General features: G+C 36.9%; 1 long non-coding RNA gene across 3 annotated transcripts in view; it reads right to left on the reverse strand.

Annotated features, from left to right (window-relative positions):
• LOC129422210 (uncharacterized) overlaps positions 1–20,987 on the reverse strand; it is a 176,106-nt gene that overhangs the window by 106,528 nt on the left and 48,591 nt on the right. Inside the window, exon 5 of one of the 3 annotated variants that reach the window (XR_012357972.1) lies at positions 17,775–17,971. The exons of the other annotated variants lie outside the window; for them this stretch is intronic. This is a non-coding gene — a long non-coding RNA (uncharacterized lncRNA). The remainder of the gene's footprint in view (positions 1–17,774; positions 17,972–20,987) is intronic. 3 annotated transcript variants of the gene reach the window in all.

Genomic DNA, 20,987 nt, shown 5'->3' on the forward strand with positions numbered 1-20,987 from the left:
AAAATAAATGCTATAAAAACAATTGGCCGAATGGAGAAGACAGAATAGATTAGCATTACTATTGTATCTGTATCAGTGGATGGTGTGTATACAAATTCTTGTATTTTGAAATTACTTTATTTTTAGTTTTTTGCACTCAAACTACATCAAATATTGAAGAATTCTGCATCATGTCTGATTCATTCCAGTAACATATATTGCAGTAACATATATTGCAGTGAATTATAAACAGAGAAAACATTGTATAATGGTACATGTTGTTAGTGTTTTTAGGTCATTGTTTTGTGGGTGACAAAGTGTGTTTGTCGGCTGTCAACCTTTGCTAGTGTTCTGGAAGAATGAGTTGATTTGAAACCTGAATAAAGCGTTTTGTTAGTAATAGTGCATTTTGAATGTGAAATGAACTGCTTTGCCAAGCTGAAAGTTTGTTAGGAGAACTGTGTGAAGAGTTTTGCAAAAATGACCTAAGTATTGAGAAATGTGTCCTAGTGTCTGTAAAAACCTGTAAATTTGTTTTACAATAAATAGATTTTTTTTAATCCACTATAATATTGAAATAAAAAATTCTGAGCGCACACAAGCAAACTCAAAAAGTTTCTCTTTGACATTGATTCGTTTTTATGGGACACTCTTGAAACCCTAAACGGGCCGACAGCGGACCCCTGTAGTGAGGTGAGTCATCCCTGCATCGGCTGTAGAACGGAGGGATGGAAACATATGACAGAAAAACTTGGACTGCACTTGACTCTCTGTATGTTGGGTGATGTGATTGTCCATTGAGGGAACAATGGTAGGATTACAACAGAAGACTATTTAAAGACCAAAGCATCCCCGCCGAACAATGTAGATGTTGACTCCATCACAATGGAACGACTACAATCTCCACCATCTGCCAGGGATGCCTCCAGGGCTCCCACCACACTAAACGAATAGATAAGTGTTGGCAAAACAATTTTGGCAAAATCAAGGTCTTGCTGGATATATGAAACCTGCTTTTGTGTGTGCGTGTGTTAAGGCAGAAACTTGAGAGGCACATAAATTAATCTCAAAGAAACTTTGGCAAATTTTTGAAACGAAACACTCTCTTATTTATTATGACAGAGAGATTGACCCATTAAGAAAGCCATAACTTCAGCCTGTCATGTGGTTGGCATGTTTTCAATGGCAGAGGGACTGCATCCCTCTCTTTTTCTCTCTATGTGTCATGACAAATATCGATGGCTGAATGAAACCTCCTCCGCACAACAAATAGTAGCCACTCGTTCTGCATTGTTTCAAAGCTATCTATGCCACTTATTTTTAGCTGCTTATACAAACTATTCCACAAGTCCTCAAATGGACATTCTAGCTTGTATACGCTCCCACATTTTCATTGTGACACAGTAGGATATCTAACCTTTTTATCTAACCACATCTCATTTACATTTTATATAATAGATGAGATGATAACATGCTAAAAATAGTCAGTCAAAACTGAAGCTATAAGGGAGAGAGACAATGTCACAATAACAGCACATTGCCTAACTAACTGATGCCATTGTTGTTTTGCCTATATAAATGTAAATCCTTAGAATACAAACCTTTCCCACATCAAATATTACTCTGCCAGTCATAATTTGTGAAAGTGGTTGAGATGAAGTAGTGCATTCAATGAATCATAAAAGATTGAGTATCGTTTCAAATCTGTATTGATTCTGCTTATAGAAACAAGGTGTTGTGTGGGTGTTGAGTCTGGCTCTGAAAAACTACACTGCACTAAGAGGTATCACTTACAGTGGCTCAAAAAGAAACATCTGGACAGGCACGACTCCAAAGAACACAAACCCTGCTGAGACTGAAGGAGTACTGGAGACCTGGCAACCCACACAATTAAACTCCACCTTTCACTGCATGTACATAAACGTTCAAATAAAGCTTTTCTTTACTTCTCTTTTCTCTTCTGATTTTGCTATGATTACCATTCAACAGGTCTTTTGCTTTAGGTTATCAACCACTAAACTTTAAATATTAGATTATTTAAGAAAGTATACAACACATCTGTTTTGAGTTTGATTCTGAAGATACTGTATGTCCACAGGGTGCAGTTAATATAATAAAACATGCTTATGTGGATAACGTGTTTTTAGTGTGAGAACAGAAAGAAAAAATACTTTACAAAAAGGTTATATTGGTTAACATTAGTAAATGTATTAGCTAACATTAGCTAACAAAGCTTTTCAGCTTTTTTTATACATTACTATAATTTGCAAGGTAATGTCCATTATAATTGTTTATTTTTAGTTCATTGGCATTATCTAATGTTAACAGTTACAATGTTTAAATGTGTTAATAAATGCTGGAATTAACATTAACTTAAATAAATAAATGCTGTAGAAGTATTGTTCATTGTTAGTTTATATTAGCAAATGCATTAACTAATCAACCCAGTATCACGAAATTATATACCTATAGTCACGTAAATTTGTGAGTCTTTTGCGTGACCCTGACACGGTTTTCCGCCTTTTTGCATGAATATGTCACGCATTTCTGTTTATGTGTCACTGTCACGTATTGGTTACTCAACTGTTTTGTCCTATTTTCTTACCATTGTCGCTTCGGTTTAGGGTTAGATTTATATAAAATGACATCCTTACCCAAACCCAACTCTAACCCTAATGCCAGGCGACAATGGTTTAAAAATCAGAAAATATAAAAAAATAAATCATGAAAAAAAGGTGGAAAACAGTGGAGTGACAAATACGTGACAGTGACACATAAACAGAAATGCGTGACATTTTCACACAAAAAGGCGGAAAACAGTGTCAGTGTCACGCAAAAGACTCACAAATTTACGTGATTATAGGTACGTAATTTCGTGATACTGGGTCGATTGGTTACCATTTCTTACCATTGTTGCTTCGGTTTAGGGTTAGATGTACATAAAATGACATCCTTACCCAAACCCAACTCTAACCCTAATACCAGGCGACAATGGTTTAAAAATCAGAAAATATAAAACATTAATCATGAAAAAAAGTGTAAACCAATACTTAAAGTGTCATCCTAACACAAACACCAAATCTAACCCTAAACCAAACCATCAATGGCAAGAAAATAGACAAAACAGTGGAGTAACAAATACATGACAGTGACACGTAAACAGAAATGCATGACCATGCTCACGCAAAAAGGCGGAAAACCATGTCAGTGTCACGCAAAAGACTCACAAATTTACATGACTATAGGTCCAAATTTTGTAATACAGGGTTGAACTAATATGACCTTATATATTAATATATTAGCAACATATTAACGATGTCAGATATTTGCATATTTGTTTTTAAATAGTTAAATTGCACCAAGCATTGGAAAAAAATAAAAAAGTTTGTTCGTTAAAGTGTTTAGCTGCTAAATTGCTATCAACCTTATTAGGGGGCTGACTTATGGGATTGTCATAAACACTCTCTTCTTCTGGCTGAAAGCCCTCTGCTCTTGTTTTGCACACCATCTTAGAATCATTTGTCATAAAACTCACACGCGTTACACAGTGTGACCACAAAATGACACCACTGCCACTCTCAAGCCAAATGATCAGAATGGGTGAGAGCCTTACAAAACACAAAAAGCATGTGAAGTGTGTAGAACTACAAGCTGAAGTTCCTAGAAAGCAAAATGTTAATTCAAGGGTATAATGGGGTTAGTGAAACTGTTTGGCACGGATGAGGACAAAGAGAAGCTTATGTCATGTAAATTGCAAACATATCCAAATCCACCTGAGCAGAACAGAAGGGTTTTTCCCCTTAGCCCAGGCTGATTCTGCTCAAAATATATTCCAGAGAAGGGAAAGAACGAGGGATCTATGAAAGAACAACTAAGACCAGAGGAGAGAGGAAACACTGAGGAGGAGGAAAACAGTAGGAATCTTGGAACCGCTTCTATAACTCTGATATGCTGGGTTGTTGATTGACCACAGAAATCTGGCTGTGAACCACCACTGTGTGTGTTATTGTTTCCTTTTCTCTTTTTTACGTCTTTCGTCTGCAACATCAGCACTTTTCTCAGAATGACATCTAAGGGCAGTCCTTATACATAGCGAAGTCCTAAAACCACACAGGAGACTGCATTGTGTGAGCAATGCCAGATTTCATTCCTGTTAAAGTGAAAGTGACCCCTTAACAGTTAATGAAAGAGAGAAAGAAAAACGTTGATCACAACTTGTTTTTAAGGGAAACTAATTACTTTATACAAGACTAATTACAAAGATAACTTATTGCAACTGCCAAACACAATGAGTGAATCTGATTGCAACATATTACATTTACATGTATTTAGCAGATGCTTTTATCCAAAGCAGACATGCCATCGAGACAAGTGGGAGATTCCTGGTGGGCCGCGAGCTTTGTGGGCTGGTGGGCCACCAACATAGTCTCACGGCAAGTCATGTTATAGTAATGAGAATTTTGATTCATTTATTCGTGTTTGCTGACACGAATTTCTGCTGTTTTTCGTGTCTCTGGAGACGATGGCTTTTTTGTCCTTCCCAGCACGAATTTCTATCAATGGCTGTTCGTGTCTGTGGCACAACTTTCTTTATCGTGTCATTTTATTATTTTTTTCTCATCGTTCTTTCCTATTTTTAAATCATTGTCGCTTGTTGGGCATGTTAAAAGTTATTAAAGCTCACATAACACACGCTGTTTCTGCATTTCTGATGTTAATCTGGAGTACCTATAGAGTAGTATTACATCCTTTATATCTCCAAAGAGTCTTTAGTTTAATCAGATTTATAAAAGAAAGATTAGCTTTACCGAATCTTTCCGATAACGTACGAAAAAATTAAGAAGGGGGAGTTACTACCGCGGGAGGAGCGAGTACGACTCATGCAACACTATACAACACTGTTTACTTTATGATTCACTACATATTCGTGTTATTTATATAATATTCACGCCTATTTTCAACATAAGACAGAATTCTTACTTACCGCATGCAACTCATGACCCGGTTGGGACTTTTCAATGAAATCCAGCACAACAAACACACGCGAAAACTCTGCTGCTACCCCGGATAATAAACTATATCCATTGTTTCCATACGGCTGGCTTTCTTCTCCTTACATCCAAAAACACACTTCTTCTTTCGTGCCATTGTTGAGTTTTGAAATTAAACAAAGCTGTGTCGCGTGATGTGATGTTTGTAAGTTCTAGCGCCTCCCGCTGATTGATGGGTGAGCGGGGTTTTCCGGGGGAAGTGCCCATAAAAAGAAGTGATACGTATAGAAACCCCTAAACCGTCAGCTGGACCAGTAATCTAAAAAAAAATTCAGAAACTTGTACGAACCCTGACGAAGTGCATTCGACACAGAAATACTCTGTAACACGCCAAACTGCTTTTTTGACACTTTGACTACATTTAGCATGAGGAAACAAATCTATAACTGTGTTAATAAGTCAAAATGCATGAAATACCATTGAACCACCCCTTTAAAATTGTATTATATTGCTGTGTCAGTCAAATTTCATACCTGGACAAAACATCACACTGGACAAAAGCAGCATACTGTTTCCTGGCTAGTTTTTCTCTGTAGCTGGTAATGGTGTTATTTGAGTGAATGCAGATCAAGTAAAAAGTAGTCATAAAAACAAAAAGTTATAACAAAATAATCATCCAAACTACATAGCATAGGGTCAGTAAACCTTTTCATTAACAAGGCAATGACTAACGAGTTTGTACTGAATTTCAAAATACGCTATTATCAGCCTCAAAGTGGAAAATGAAATTATATTTGTACCAGCTTGGTTGAATCGGCACGGAATGTGGTTACGCAACAAGAGCGATTTGGCACGGTGATGACTATAGAGTGTTTATAAAGCAGCTATAAAGCCATGTTTATAAGTAGAAGTTGCAGTAGGAAAAGTGAACAACATAAAAGTTGTTTTTACAGTTTGGGGTTAGTCAGGTGAATGCAGAACAGGTGTGTTTCCAGTTGTGGTGGCCTCTGCAGCTCGGGTGGAGGGTGGTTGTTCATTCCACCAGAGAGAAAAAGGATGGTTAAACTATTATGTACAATATTACAAATGTAAAAGTTAAAAATGATCTTGTATTCCCTCTGGGGCAGGAATGTTTACACACACATAAACACACATAAAAAATGGTTAACAGTAAAAAGCCAACATGCTCACAGCATATGACACTGACATTTGAATTTCTAAACACTGTGTATTATCAAAAATAATACAATCATGTACAAGCACCTCTTCACGAGAAAACGAAAATGTTTCCTGGCAAGACACGCAGGCTAATTCGAAATGACGAAAGCTTCTGGTCTGCAGAGCACAGGCTGTGGGCTAAGATTACAGACATCTCAAGTTTAAAATTGCCACAGCACTCTCTCGCGTAGCCGGCAAACTGCCTTCACTGCACTTTTGCAGACGCTCTACAAATTAATTGCGTATGAGCGTTTCTGATTGAGCCGTCTGGCAATTCTGTCCACTAACAGACTGAGGAACAATTTGAAAAGCTGGCATCTTTCAACAGCAAATTTATGGGTGAAACGTTCTGCTCTTTTATGTTTTATATGCTCAGTTTTGGCCGATTTACTTTGGCAGTGTTCAGCGAGGAGCACGACTGCACAAGATGTCGCGGCGTGAATGACAACTGATGAAATCGTCTTGTAACGTACAGTTAGCGATTTCATGGACACCATAGCAGATATAAAAAGATCTGTATGACTTATAGACAAACATTTCACTGTTTTCTCATCTTTTCCGTGAAACTCAAATGTATTATCAATCAGCTTGTTGAATGCAGTAAAATCAAAACAGACAGACTTCTTTATTAAACCAAGAGTTTTCAAGGATGTTGAGCGGCTTATATGGAAAATAATAAAAAGCAGACTCTAAAATATTCCTTGGCCAAGGTGTTCAGCCACAGCATCACTCGTTTTCCCTTTCCGCACAATCAACACTTTTTTATAACTTCCCTAAAGCTGTCAGAGCAGCAAGAAGCACTCAGAAATGAAGTGGAGGAGGAAAGAGGGGACGATCATCAGCAACTTAAGCTTAAAAAGAGAGAAGAGGAGGAGGAGAGACTGCCAGTACCTCTCTGACCTCCACATTTTGATTTGGCAGAGATGGTAGATAATGGGTGAAGATGAAGCATGTAGAAGAGGGTCAAAGTGAGGTAGTCAGAAACAAAGAAAATGGAGATGAGAGAAAGTTAGAAAAATGTGAGTGAGAATAAGGTATCCATCTCATGTTTTCAGGCCCCCTGCCCTGCTGGTATCTTTCTCTGCGGTGTCTGATCTCTCCTTCACGCCACAGACAGCTGGAGGTGTCAACACTTGACTGGACCCAAAGCTCTTCTACCCGCAAGCCCAGCCTCTGTTTATGCAGACAAAGCAGTCGCCTGTCACAATACACACATCTCCTACTGATCCAAAGCTCTGTGTATCTTGGTGTAACTCTTTGGGTCTGTAGGCCCCTCCTTAACATGAGGTATCATTTACTTCCCAAGTAATTTTCATGACTGTAGCTTTTCAACATCTTTGTAATGTGTTTGGCTGTAAGCCCTGAGTTAATGAATTTCAAGGAGACCGCTCAACAGATATTCTTGTGTTGGGTAGAGGATACTACTCCAATGCTAATCGTAGCAGTTTTGCAGAATCTCAAAGCTATAGTGTATAAGACTATAACCGTGAAGGGGGAGGAAACAGTTTGAAGCCAAAAACAATAACATTAACATGAACAATTCAAGCTATTACTTTTCTGTCAGGGCACTGCATTTACCAAAGCCTTGATACTAGTTAGGGGTTAAAGTTCCTACTACAAATCACACTGTGTGGGAATACACCTCATATACTTTCTTAATAGGTTCCAGAGAACCAAATGACTGGTAATCAAATGTGTTCCTTGAAACGCGTCCCATGTACCTTTTAGAGCAGACGGCTCGAAGAGAAGAATAAACGGCGGAATAACAAAAATGACAGATAAGAGAAGGTTATTTCCAGTCACATTTTAATTTAATAAAAGAATGAACGTCTGAAGTTTAATAAAAGTACGTGCTGTCTTGCCACAGACTAGAAGACATGGAAGGAAAGAGTGGAGGACAGCACATTCCTTGAAGGAGCAATCTGGAATAGCTGGCAGAGAGCGTTCCGAAAAACTAAGAGTGATGAATACCACAGGTCCGTAAAAAGGAACCAGACAGACAGAATCCTTGTGATGGTTCACCAGAACCTTCAAGGCTACCAAGATATCAAAGGCAGTCATACCAAAAAATAAATATGTGACATGGCCTCATAAACTAGGGATGCTCTAAACGCTGGGAAAATGGCATCCCAGACAAGCAGGCCGTCAAAACCACAAGGGTTGGTTTCCAAACCAGTGAGAGATCTAAATGGAGTGGAAGCTTCCAAAACTAGAATCCTAAAAACTGGAGACTACGGTGTTGTTTCAGCCTCCAAATGGGAAACTGGCAAACGTCATAGGGATCCTTCTGAAAAAAAATATCTGTTTGACATGTTTCTAAATATTAAAGATGAAGTGTGTAATTTCTGTATAGCACCAACTGGAACTGCACTTGCTTAACCAATGACTTTTTTTATTTATTTAAAATTAGTTACTTATATCTTAAATAAAGATTTTATATTTATATTATTACTGAAAGTAAAGCTTTCATACAACACGACGCATATCAATTTTAAAATTATACTAGACATATATATTTTTGAAACCTTGTATTTATACCCGACTGATCCTGACAGCTTCGAATTTAATCTCTTGTGATATACTTTCATTTCCAACATTTCGTTCCTTTCGTACCTATACTCAAGTCATCATAAGGACACAATAAATAATAAATGATTTTGAAATTTCTGATGGCATTCCCATTTGCTGTGTGGACTATTTTCCAGCACTAAGGATTACTGTTCATTTCATGTGGTGTCCTTTTCAAAACTATCTGCTTGTCTGCAGGCACAGAGATTTCTTACAATCACCAACCACACCACAAATTAAACTCGGCACACAAGACTTCAACGCTTTTTTGGATATGATTCAGAAATGTTTTGTGATTTTTCTACATTTCCAGGGTATTGGAAATAAAACCACTTTCCATAGGTCACTCCTTCAAATTTCAGCTTAAGATTATTTTTACACAATTCCTACCCTTTAGAAAGATTTAAGTCATTTAATGACTAAACCCTTGAGTTTGATTATATACACAATCTATATTTTGTGTTTTAGAGCAGATGAAGCATGAGTCTCTCCTCCTCTGTTTGACCGTTTAAATCAAGTGATGTGAAATTCTTTAGTTTAATTATTATTCAGAAGTAAAGGCTTACAGAGTTTGCAGGGGAAAAATAATCATGAGTCATTTTAAATTCTTATAAGGCAGCACTCATTTTTACACCCATAGCACAACGCATGTGAAATCTTAAAAAAAAGATCCATCATACATCTAACTATTGTGAGGCTGATAATCCAAATATTCTGTTCCAGTCAGACAGTCTTAATGCTTATAATATTATTTTAAAAATGTGGCTTTTATTTATGCATTTGGTTGACACTTTATCCAAAGCATTTAACAGTTTATTTAAGGTCCTACAGTACACAGTACAATGCATCATATTTCACTCAACCTTTGAGTTTAAGGTTATCTATAATGGGTTGTTTCAACCCATGATTGGGTAAAATATGGACAAATCCAACCATTGGTTTAAATTATCCAAGAAAATGTAAATATTTGACCAAGCCATGGGTCGAAAGAAACCAGCATAGATTAATTTAAACCAGTGGGTACACTATAAAAAAATATTGGGTTATCTTCAACCCAGCTTTGCTTCAAAAATGGACAAACCCATCCCATTGGGTTGTAATTTTAACCTATGCTGGTTTGTTTCAACCCAAAATGCTGGATTGTTTTAACCCATTGTTGAGTCAAATATAAACATCTTTGGTTAATTTAACCCAAGGGTTTGTCCCTTTTTGACCCAACACTGGTTCGACCAAATTTGGCCAAACCATTGTTTAAACCACCCAGCATAGATTAATTTAAAGCCAACGATTGGGTTTGTCCACATTTGACCCAACAATTTGTTGAAACACCCCAGCATTTTTAAAGAGTACAAAAACCCATGGCCTATCAGCTGTGCAACACAAACACTCCTATCTTGCTATTCGTTGAAAGTTAGTAACCTACAGTATTGTGAAGCCCTCAAGGATGCTGAGATGTCAGGACGATTCCAGCCCTCATTACCCAACATTCTTAGTGGCTGGCTGGCAGGGCTTTCTGAACAGCAGGAGCGACAATGATTGATTGAAGGATGATTGATGACTACAGCTGACCGTTTATCTCAGATTTCAATTGTTGTGGTTAGGCTCTTCACACCTTGTAAAGCACTTTAGGAGGAGTGAATCGCATGGGAGAAAGAGGACAGCAAAGAAAACGGAGGAAGGCAGTATGTCCAACAAATACCAGTCTAGCCCCCCATGTCATCAGCATACTGCCCTGCCCGTTTCTTGGGTCAGCAGGGGTGCTCGCTGTGTCTGAGCTGAAGATGAAGTGGAACAACAAAGCAGACAGAAATGAATGCTTTAAAGAACCAAACTTCCAAGGACCAAAGGACTTTTACTTTGATTAGATTGATGCAAAACAATTGCAGTTTCCTAAGCAGCTTTCAATATTGGATGAGTTATTTCTAATTGTTTGCACTTGACAAATCTAAATGAAATTATTTTTAATGTATAAAGATAAAATGCATCTCATAAAGTATTTGTTTTTAACAAACTTCTCTTAGCTGGCTGACTGACGATGATGATTTTTCTCACTTTCTTAAAAGGATAGGAAACATTGGATAGATTGGTATTTACTCAGAATAAAACTATGCTGAGGCAGCTGGTTCAGGCCTCCAAAGTGACCTGCCGGCTGGTGTCACAATTGTCCTCCTTTCTTCAGTAATCAACCACTAGGACAGGGGTCAAGGGTTGTCCAGCACCAAAAACCACAGCCCAAAAAAGCATCTTTTGGAAAGCATCTTTTGCAGCGATTTTTGTGTGAGCATATCAGTGAAAACCCCTGACCACTCGGTGAGTTTCACATCTTTGTAAATGAAAGTTTAATGCATTTTAGGAAGGATTGTTCCAGTGCACCTATACAGCAATTGTAGAGGCGGGGGCTGATACAACAGAAACTGAAAATTCTCGGGCCAGTCATCGTTTATTCCCCCTCATGTTGTTCTAAACCTGTATGATTTTCTTTATTCTGATTTTTTTTTTTAATATGATGTAAGCACACAGTTGACGGTACCCATTGACTTCCTTAGTATTCGTTTTTCCTGTCATTTATCTTCTTTTATTGTGTTCGATAGAATAAAGAAACCTATACAGGTTTTAAACACCATGAGGTCTAGAATTTTTATTTTGGGGTGAACTGTACCTGAAAATCTGACATTTGTTTTAGTGCTATAATTGGGTCCACAGTGCTTCTATCAACCTGGAAAATGTGAAAAAGATCAACCCAGTAACTTAGTTTTGGTAAACCGTTCTCTGCAAGCATGTGAAAATAGGTCATTGAAATTTGGCTACCCATGTGATGTCAGAAGGGGATAATACCGCCCCTTAATCTGCACTATCCAACCATGACACTGCCATTTAGTGCAGAGATCAGCTCATTTGCATTTAAAAGGACACACCAAAAACGGCACATTTTTGCTCACACCTACAAAGTGGCAATTTTACCATGCTATAATAAATTATCTATATGATATTTTGAACTAAAACTTCACATAAGTACTCTGGAGACATCAACGATTTATTTTACATCTTTAAAAAGTATTGTGAAATCTCTCCTTTAATAGGTAGTACCACAGTAACTAATGCAGAACAAATGGTTTTTACAACCATAAAAAAGCATTGAATGATCATCCCTCATAGCTTTCATTTACAAATAATTAAACATCACATCTACCACGACTAGTGTCTAGGAAAGATAGATTACACACACACAAACATTCAACTACATATACAAGACGAAATATGATCTGATTACAACATAATGTGTCTTTAATTTGCAATACATTATTTTGTAAAGGGCACTTATAGACTTCTTTCAGAGTTAACTCCAAGCAGAACAAACAGCAACGTGCATTGAGAACAGGCTTGGACAGACATTTTAATTACTAGCCGAAGGCTGGGTGAAATTTGGCCTTAAACTCAGTAAAGAGCCATTCATCTGCAACATAAGCACAGTGAGACGAGGCCAGAAATATCAGAGAGCATCCTCCTTTCAAATACCCCTCACTGCAAGAGTCCAGATAACTCTGTCAAGATACACAAGGTGATTTCAAAGGCCTGACTGCTGCATAGACTCATGCTGCAAGAATGCAAAGCAATAAGAACAAATAATGACAATAATGAAGTTTCTTTCTTGTCAGGGACATATTCATCACATAACAGAATGGACACGCAGGAAAAAGTCCCACTGGGGTGACTGTGATCCGAGCCAAAACCTTTCACCTTCATCCAGACATGCAAAATGAAGTCATTATCTACACAATCTGACCTAAAAGAGAGAGTTCATTGCAAAAGTAACTTGATGAAGCTCAATTTTAGCTATAGAAACTACATCTTTGAGGTGATCATGGCAAACATGCTGTGGGAAATCACTGCTATATATATATATAAGCACACATGTAATACTATAAAAACACAATCGAACTGACTTTAACTTTAGCACTTCAGCTTGACTTGGCACACTTCAAATAGAAATATGTTGCATGTGTGCTACCAAACACTTTGAATTATCTTTGAGGGGCATAGACAGAAGCAGAACAGTTCATGAAAGTTATGTTTTCTGACAATGAAAATTAAGATATTGCCACACATAGGAAAAACAGTGCAGTAGCCTTGAGCATCGTATTGCCACCCAAGAGAAGCTGTGCTTGCCAAAGTTCTCTCTGCAGGATCTAAGTCCACTTAAGGAACAGCAGATGTGGCTTTGAACTCAGCAGTAGTGCCCTTTATTTACAAAATGTCCAATTCACGAGTATTGCTTGAAAGATCAAAAATGACAGATTGATGATTGACCATGACAATACACAGTCTCAATATGAGATTACATTGTTAACGGATGATGTTTGCAGTTCACGCACATAAGAGAAAACGCGATTGGGTGATTCTCGCTAAATTTGACTTATGAGGTGTCATGAATCATTTTGATAATAAAAAATGCTATAAAATAAGAAGCATACAGTTACAAACATCTCTTTATGTACTATTTTGCACCATTTCAAATGACATCATACAAACCAATATTGTTTTTTTTCCACATTTAAGGGGAAATTTTTCGTTACCGCAACGTGTCCATGACTGGATTTGGGTTCTTTGACATGGATATATTTATAGTTAAAAAAAATCTAAAAATTAAAAGCTTCAGTGCATGTTATACTAAAAACATTTACAGTAAAGAAACATGTGGTATTTGGTCCTTATTGGTAAATGTACAGACAATAATAAGGAATATAAATGTGTCAAGAAAAATGTCCTCATCCTCCGCAACAATTTTCCATTTTCAAAAAAGAATTGTTGGAAGGGAAACAATTGACTGTGACACTCAAGATGGCTACCAGGTAAGCAGTTCTTATGTTTTCTCTCCAGATTAAATTTAAAATCATACCTAGTCAACTTTTTAGTTCTCATTACCGAAACATGAGTTTGTAAATGCATATATTTAATGTAATATCATGTTGCGGTAATGATAATTTTTGATAATGATAATCTAAAAAATGTAAATAATTATATAGGAAATATTTTTTAAATCCTCTAAAAATAATGGTTATATTAAGTTCAGACCTTAATCTTATTTGTGTAAAAAAAAATTGGCTTCAATTGCTTTTTTTAAAAAATTCTGATACTGGACACCTTCTAAATCTGGATTTCGTGAGAATCACCCGATTTTGTTAAAAGCAGTTATGTAAAACTGATCGTGGTACTACAGGAAGCTTGTACAAATGTCAACCTCCTTAATTTAAATATAACACGTTATGTTGCCATTTCCAGTTTCAAGAAATACCACTAGAGTTAAAAGTCTATAAGAACTTACTCCTATGGATGAATTCAGGGGTACAGTTTGTATTTCAGCTTTGGAAATCCCCTCTGATGTTTGGCTATGCCATGGATTGTCACTTGCCATGCCAAAGAGCAAAGTCCCATCAAAACCTCTTGGAAACATTTTATTTTAAGCAAAATTTACGATGTCAGCCTCTGCCATCAAAGTAAATTATGATAACGCTTAAGCTTGGCCCATTAGGCATTTATGCAGAACTATGTAGCGCTCAACAAATCACGAACAATCAAACTAAATTTTGATGCCTGTCGTTGTCCGTGCATTACATTTATAAAACTGCAGTGCATATGCCATGCATTAAATGGCACTTGTGTTACATCAGTATATTTTGATGATGGTTGGCCATTATAGCAATGACAATTACCTGAGGGAACTTATTTGTAATGTGTTAAATGAAAACCAAAAAATGTATACAGTACATTATATTTACAGGTGAATAAATTATGGAATACAATTGCCAATGTGGAGGTTACATGCACAAAGTACTTGATGTTCTCAAAATTAAACCAAAAACCTTTTCAATTGCCCAAATAAATGAAACTGTCCATCTTCAGTCTTGCAACATTCCTCAATTACCAAGCTTGTAGAATTCACAAATTAAAACGAAAACTCAAAATAAATTTGGGATAAAGGTTCCTGAAGTTTGCAGAATTTTCCCTTACAGTGGTAGTGAGATGTACTGACATATAAGTATGCCTGTGTTTAAACTTAGACAGGAACATGCTAAGCGTAATGCATTCTGCCAACAAGCGTGTATCTTTAGTGAGCAACACTTTGCCAAGAAAAACTTCTCAGGTTCTGATATTTATAGTGGCTTTGTGATTCAGCATGTTGATCCTGGTGCACTTATCTTAAATTTGAGAGGTTGATGGTGAAAGACAGATTTTTTTATTTTTGTTGTGCTTTGAACTTTAAAAAAAATCTGCCAAGACATTAACCTTAGTTAACTTCAAATTCAAGGACCTTTCAAGGACTTTCCAGGTCCAATACCCTCAAATTCAAGGACTAAATGTGGGGACATATTTGAAGTGAGAGCAAGGTTACATCGTGCTACCTTTTAAGATACATTGTTACAGTTCCATTTCGAGGGAACTCGCTGAATCTGAAATATTGCCAAAGACGGCGTTACAGTGACGCAGGAAGTATGGCAAGAGAGACGCAGTGTCTCGTTCCCTTCTAAGGCTACAACAGTTACATACGTAACCCAAGATGTTTTCATGTGTCAAACACAACTACAATTTAAGCATTTAAAGCAAACAGTTTAGCATGTGTGCTTAAAAGGCTAGAAATGTTATGATATTATCCTACACTACACAGGGTATAATATGGATGTTTTTCCAGAAAACTTCTTGCATAAAATAGAATCAAGCACTTTCAATGACCGTATCTATGTATATTTTCAAAAACTTTCAAGGGCCTTGAATTTCAAGGACCCGTGGGAACCCTGTTTGAAACGGCAATTATCTTTTAAAGTTCTTCTTAAGACATAACATTTGCTAAACCATGGAAAAACTGGCATGCAAAATATTACTGTTAAAAGCATGCACACACTTAATGTTATTGAAATATCTTTCCACAATAAAGCAAAGCTGAAAACAATATAACTACAAGCGCATAAGTGGACTAGTTACTTCAAACGCATTGTGATGATGTTTGTAAGTGAAACATCATACCAACAATGAACAGGCTCAGAAGAGCAGGCCATGCTAGATTAAAGTCTGAATGATGCTTAACCCTGGCCTCTGCTGAAACGGACGCGACTTCGGCTCTCTGTCACACACACACACAAAACCTGCACACAGACAAAAGCACAAAAGCTTTGATCCACAGTAAAGTGGCTTTGAGGTACAGGAGTCTTGTGGAATCATCACAACCTCATCTAATCTTAGTGACTAATGCATATTTGTACTATGCATCTCAGTTATTCCGAGACACTTTATACACACGGGCACATGTCCAAAGACAACTGCATAAACCTGGTCAAATTTGAGGTAAATTACAAAATGGTTGTACATTATTATATGGGATGAGATTTGTGTGCTACTGTCCATTTTTCTGTGTACAGTTTGTGTGCACTTGTGTATATATAAACTGCGTTTGCATGTAAGTTTGTATGGGTGAGTATAGATGAGAGAGTTTTTTCCACACCAGTTTACATACTGTATATATATAAACAACATAAAATAAAATTTTCACAAGGAAATGCTTTAGGGAACCAAACTTGCACTCCCCATTACACTAAATGGCACTTTCTTTAAAATAAATATATAGTCAATCATATGTCATTATTATTTATTATATGTTTGCATTGAACTCCAAATGTAGTCTAATGTTATCATTGTCTTAAGTTTCCCAAATTATTTCAACTTATGACCCTAACTACCTGAAATATATCTTAAGGAGTTTATCCAAAGGTCTGTGGAAACTAGAGACAGGAAAAAAGCGCAAGAGACACGAAGAGAAAATTCTTGACAATTTTGGACCTTCATGTTTCTTTGCTACCTATGTTTCTCTATTTTCACGTCTATAAAATAAGCAATTATGAACCTAACATCAATCTTTTTACTCTTTATTCAGCTTCTAGGACATGTGACACCAAACCGATTTTTACACAAAATATTCTGATGCTTACCAGAATGACATAAATCACTGATGTGTCATTATTTCAGAGGGAAGATTGATCTCTCTTTCTCTCTGTCTGTCTCTCGCTCCCTATGTGTGTGTTAATCCCTTTTATCCTTGCATCAAGCCAGGGCGTGTCTCCCTGTCTCCAGTAATAGGCAGCAATGAGAAGCTTGAGTAAACACAATCAATGAGAAACAGTACAGCACACACAGGCAAGATACACACTTTGACAAAGATGAACACACACATGAACACACACCTCACTTTCCCTCCTGCCACCCACTGCACTGTCCACAGTCACTTCCACTGCCATATTGCAAGTATCGATCGGCAAAAACTACCAAGCCCGAAGAAATGATTGTAGTCGCTATCATCAATTTAGAGGTAGACTTGAAATAAAAACTGCGCTGGGGTGCACCTGTCCCTCACTCGCCCGCTCCTTTATGCTTTTAGATTACAATCTCTTCATCCATTATTGATGAAGTTAAACTTGTGGCATGCTGAAAGTGTTGCATGGGAGATTTGGTGCTAATCCAGCAAAAAACAGATAATGAAGAAAAAAGGCACAAATGTCAACAGTTTCACGTAGGGACTGGATTAAGAGAGCCCCTACGTAAAGACTCACACTATGTCTCACCCAAGATCAGCACACGGCCGAATAGTAAAGCTGAGCTAACAGTGAACAATCTTTGTTCATGGTAATTTCAGCATTTACTATACATTTGCAAAATCAAGCCTTGTAACTGTTAACATTAATAAATGCACCATGAACTAACATGAATAACTGTATTGGCATTAATAAAAAACTATATTGTTCATTGTTAGTTAATGCATTTACTAATGTTTACTAATACAACCTTATTGTGAAGTGTTACCAATAAACCTCAACATAAATGCATCAAGGATAAAATTTAAAAAATAATACTAATAAATCGAGCTTGCATTTTCAGGATTTATAATATGACCTTTCTTTTTCTTGTCTCCGTCTCAGTCACAGTGGACTAATTAAATGCTAAGCTGACTCTAGTGGAGGGTTTGTGGAGCACCTGAGCAGCGGTTGTCAATGCTTCAGTAGCCATCTGATCTCTTCAGCTGATGACCGGGCACTGGCGTCCATCATGTTTGTCTCATTACCTCCATTTCATTCTTGGACAATTTTCCCTCCGGCAGCCCAGCGGCATCACCGCCGCTAACCACTCCTGTCAGCGATCAGAGAGCTCACCCCAGTTGTTTATTGGTTCGCCTGCATCAGTAATTTAAACCATGTATTCACATTATATTTTCCAGTCGTACTTTCAAAATATTTAGTTTACATATAGGTTTTCACCTGAAACAATCCTGCATCATATGCATGGCATTAAACTAGAAGATATTAAATCATTTAACATTAATAACCACATTAGATTACATTACTCATAGTTTTTTTGCTACCATAGTAAAATAACCAAAGTATAGGCCAGTAAAAATGATTTGAGTGTTTTTTAAACATACGCTTCAGCTTTTTAGTGTTTGTGTATGTGTGTACTGACTACTGCTTGCCATATTTGTCTTTTATAGGCCTGGTCATGACAGTAAAATGTTAACCACACTGCATATGTCTGTGATAGGATCATATGCTTTCCAGAACCGTTTCACACTCGGAAAGTTGTGTATTGTGGAGAATAATTTTGAATACCTTTAAGCTATTGCAAAAGCTGCCAGCAAAACTGCCATCAGTCTAATCAAGGGCTCTTGTGACTATTAGCTAGGCTTACAAATCAACTTGGCAAACAGAAATACACAGATTTTGACTTTCTCTCTCTCTCTGTCGATGTCTTTAATTTCCTCTCTCTCTTCTCTTCTCTTATTTTACTCTACCTTCCTCATCTGCACTTTTCCATCCCCCTTGAACTCTTTCTTTTTAACAAAATAAGTTGTGGTAAATAAATAAGATCATAAACAAGTTGATAGAACGTCTCTTAGTAATGCTTCTGGTCTAACATATTAGCAGTGAATAAACTTTTTGAAAAGATCATAAAACATTGTGTGAAACACAGTATAGTGTGTGACAGCCACTGTTTACAGTGACTCTTTGCGCATAATATATTAAGCATATCTTTTTGCAACACTGTTGTTATAATCTGGGAGACATTATTAAACTGTCAAACTGCATTTGACAATTCAGCAGTTCTCTGGTTGTGCAAACCCAATGTGTTGAATGCCATTGTAATGAAACATACAAACATTTCTTGTGCCCATAGCCCGACATATAAGTCATGTTTAATTGATTCCTGATGTGAAACCCAGTTCACCCTAAACGGAACAAAGCAAAAATAATTTGTTATACTCAAACAATTAAGCAGCATGTCAGAGGCGCTACACTGTAATAGAAATAGATCTTTCACACCTTCTGTCCTATTAGTCATGGCATTATTTGAAGAATGTGTTGAAAACCAAGACATTGTTATTTTAGTACAATTATTGTACTATTGGGCCATTAAAATATTCTGACAATACTTACTACAATTTACTCTATCAGTTACGAAAAATATAGTATAATGAAAATAATAATAAGAGGTAAGAGTCAGCACCAAAAACTGCACATAAGGGAAAATAAGAAATACTTTACTTATTTTCCTTTATTTTGTATTAACGGCTAGTTGGCTGCAGCGTGTACATCTATGTTCACATCACATTTAACACTTCACAGTCTTAATACGCGAACAGGTGTCTATGCAAATTATATTTGGCATTTATAAAAGATCATCATTGTCTTGTCATCTTGCAGTAAAGGGGTCTTTAAACAGAGTTTTGCAGCCTAACATCAGAGCCCTGTAAGACATTCTTTCAAGTGCCCTTTTACGACGCAAAAGATGACAACAACAAATCGATAAGGAGGCAGAAATGAAAAGAAGCCGGCGGTCTGCCCCCAGGGCATGAAGATCTTTGAGCGACCCCTTTTTCTTAACTTTGGGCATTCCTTTGCAGTCTTTCTCCGCGTGAGAAAGCGATGCTCAGCTGCTGCATGAGAAAGGTAAGATGGACGGACGCATCTTTCACACAAAACCGCTATTCTGAATAAGAAAGCAGAGATGGACATTGGGTGCTAAAGCAGATTTACGGTGCTGCTACAGTACGCTTTCTTCTCTCCCTCTGGGACAAAAACAATAGGCGCATGGTTGTTGTGGTAAGCAAATTATTTTCCGTATTAATATTTATTGGTCGTTACTGAGCCATTCCAGAAAAAAGCTGTAAACAGACACTAAAATTTAGTAAATGGAGGTTGACCCTTGGGAAAATTAACCATGGTTTATCTTTAGTAACCATTTTGTAACCAAACAAAAAATAAAAATCACCATGTCCCTAGTTTAACCATAATATAGTTGAATTATGGTAATTCAAATAGTAATCAATCCGTCCAAAAAACATACTTTTAATACAAAAAGCATAGTAATTTTCATAAATTGAGAGATGTGGATAGCCTGGATAGCCAATGAAAAAAGGCTCGTATTTGGTTTTAGATCTTTCTTTAGTATACGAGTAGATAATAACAGCTGTCTGCGTGCAGAATGATAGTTGAACACGCATGTCATTTTTAGGCTCACAGGCCTATTAAAGCTGTGACAGAGTGAGAGGGGTATTCCAGCAAAATAAAGGCTTGGGAATTCCCTCGTGGCCGAGCGCATTAATTACTCGCTTAATGGGTGTATGACCCACAATGTAAAAAACGGATTAGATGCGTGAAACCTTCGTCCGGTCTCCTTTGCTCGAGTGAGACGTGGATGGAAATCGGTGCACGCGGATCTTTAAAGATCATTTGCATCCTAGCCAGCTGTTCACTTCATTTCTGGACCTGTCCGACACAGTTAAACGCGCGACAAACTTATACAGAAGAGAACAAATAGTTCTATTAATGTCTAAATAAAATTTCTACATTATACAGACCTTCTTACTTTTGTACAAAACTAATACACTAAATCTACAGAGTGTCTGAATACAGTGCATTTTATAGCCTACCTAGCTGTGAAAGCATACAATAATTACTCTGGTTTAACGGGACGATAAACCCTTGTTAGAAAAAGAAAGGAAAAAAGAAAAAGAAGAGTTTTGTAAACTTTTAAAAGATCGTAAAGAAAAATGTTGAAAAGGTATTAAGTTTAAGTCAAAAGTTTTTTATTTGCATTTCTTAGTTTGCATTTAGCCTGCCTTTGTTACCACATTAAATATGTCTTATAATTACACTAACCGCGTTAAAATTGTTTAATGACAGCTAGTTATAC

The sequence above is a fragment of the Misgurnus anguillicaudatus genome, chromosome 16 (assembly GCF_027580225.2).
Source record: "Misgurnus anguillicaudatus chromosome 16, ASM2758022v2, whole genome shotgun sequence".
Classification (NCBI taxonomy): Eukaryota; Metazoa; Chordata; class Actinopteri; order Cypriniformes; family Cobitidae; genus Misgurnus; species Misgurnus anguillicaudatus.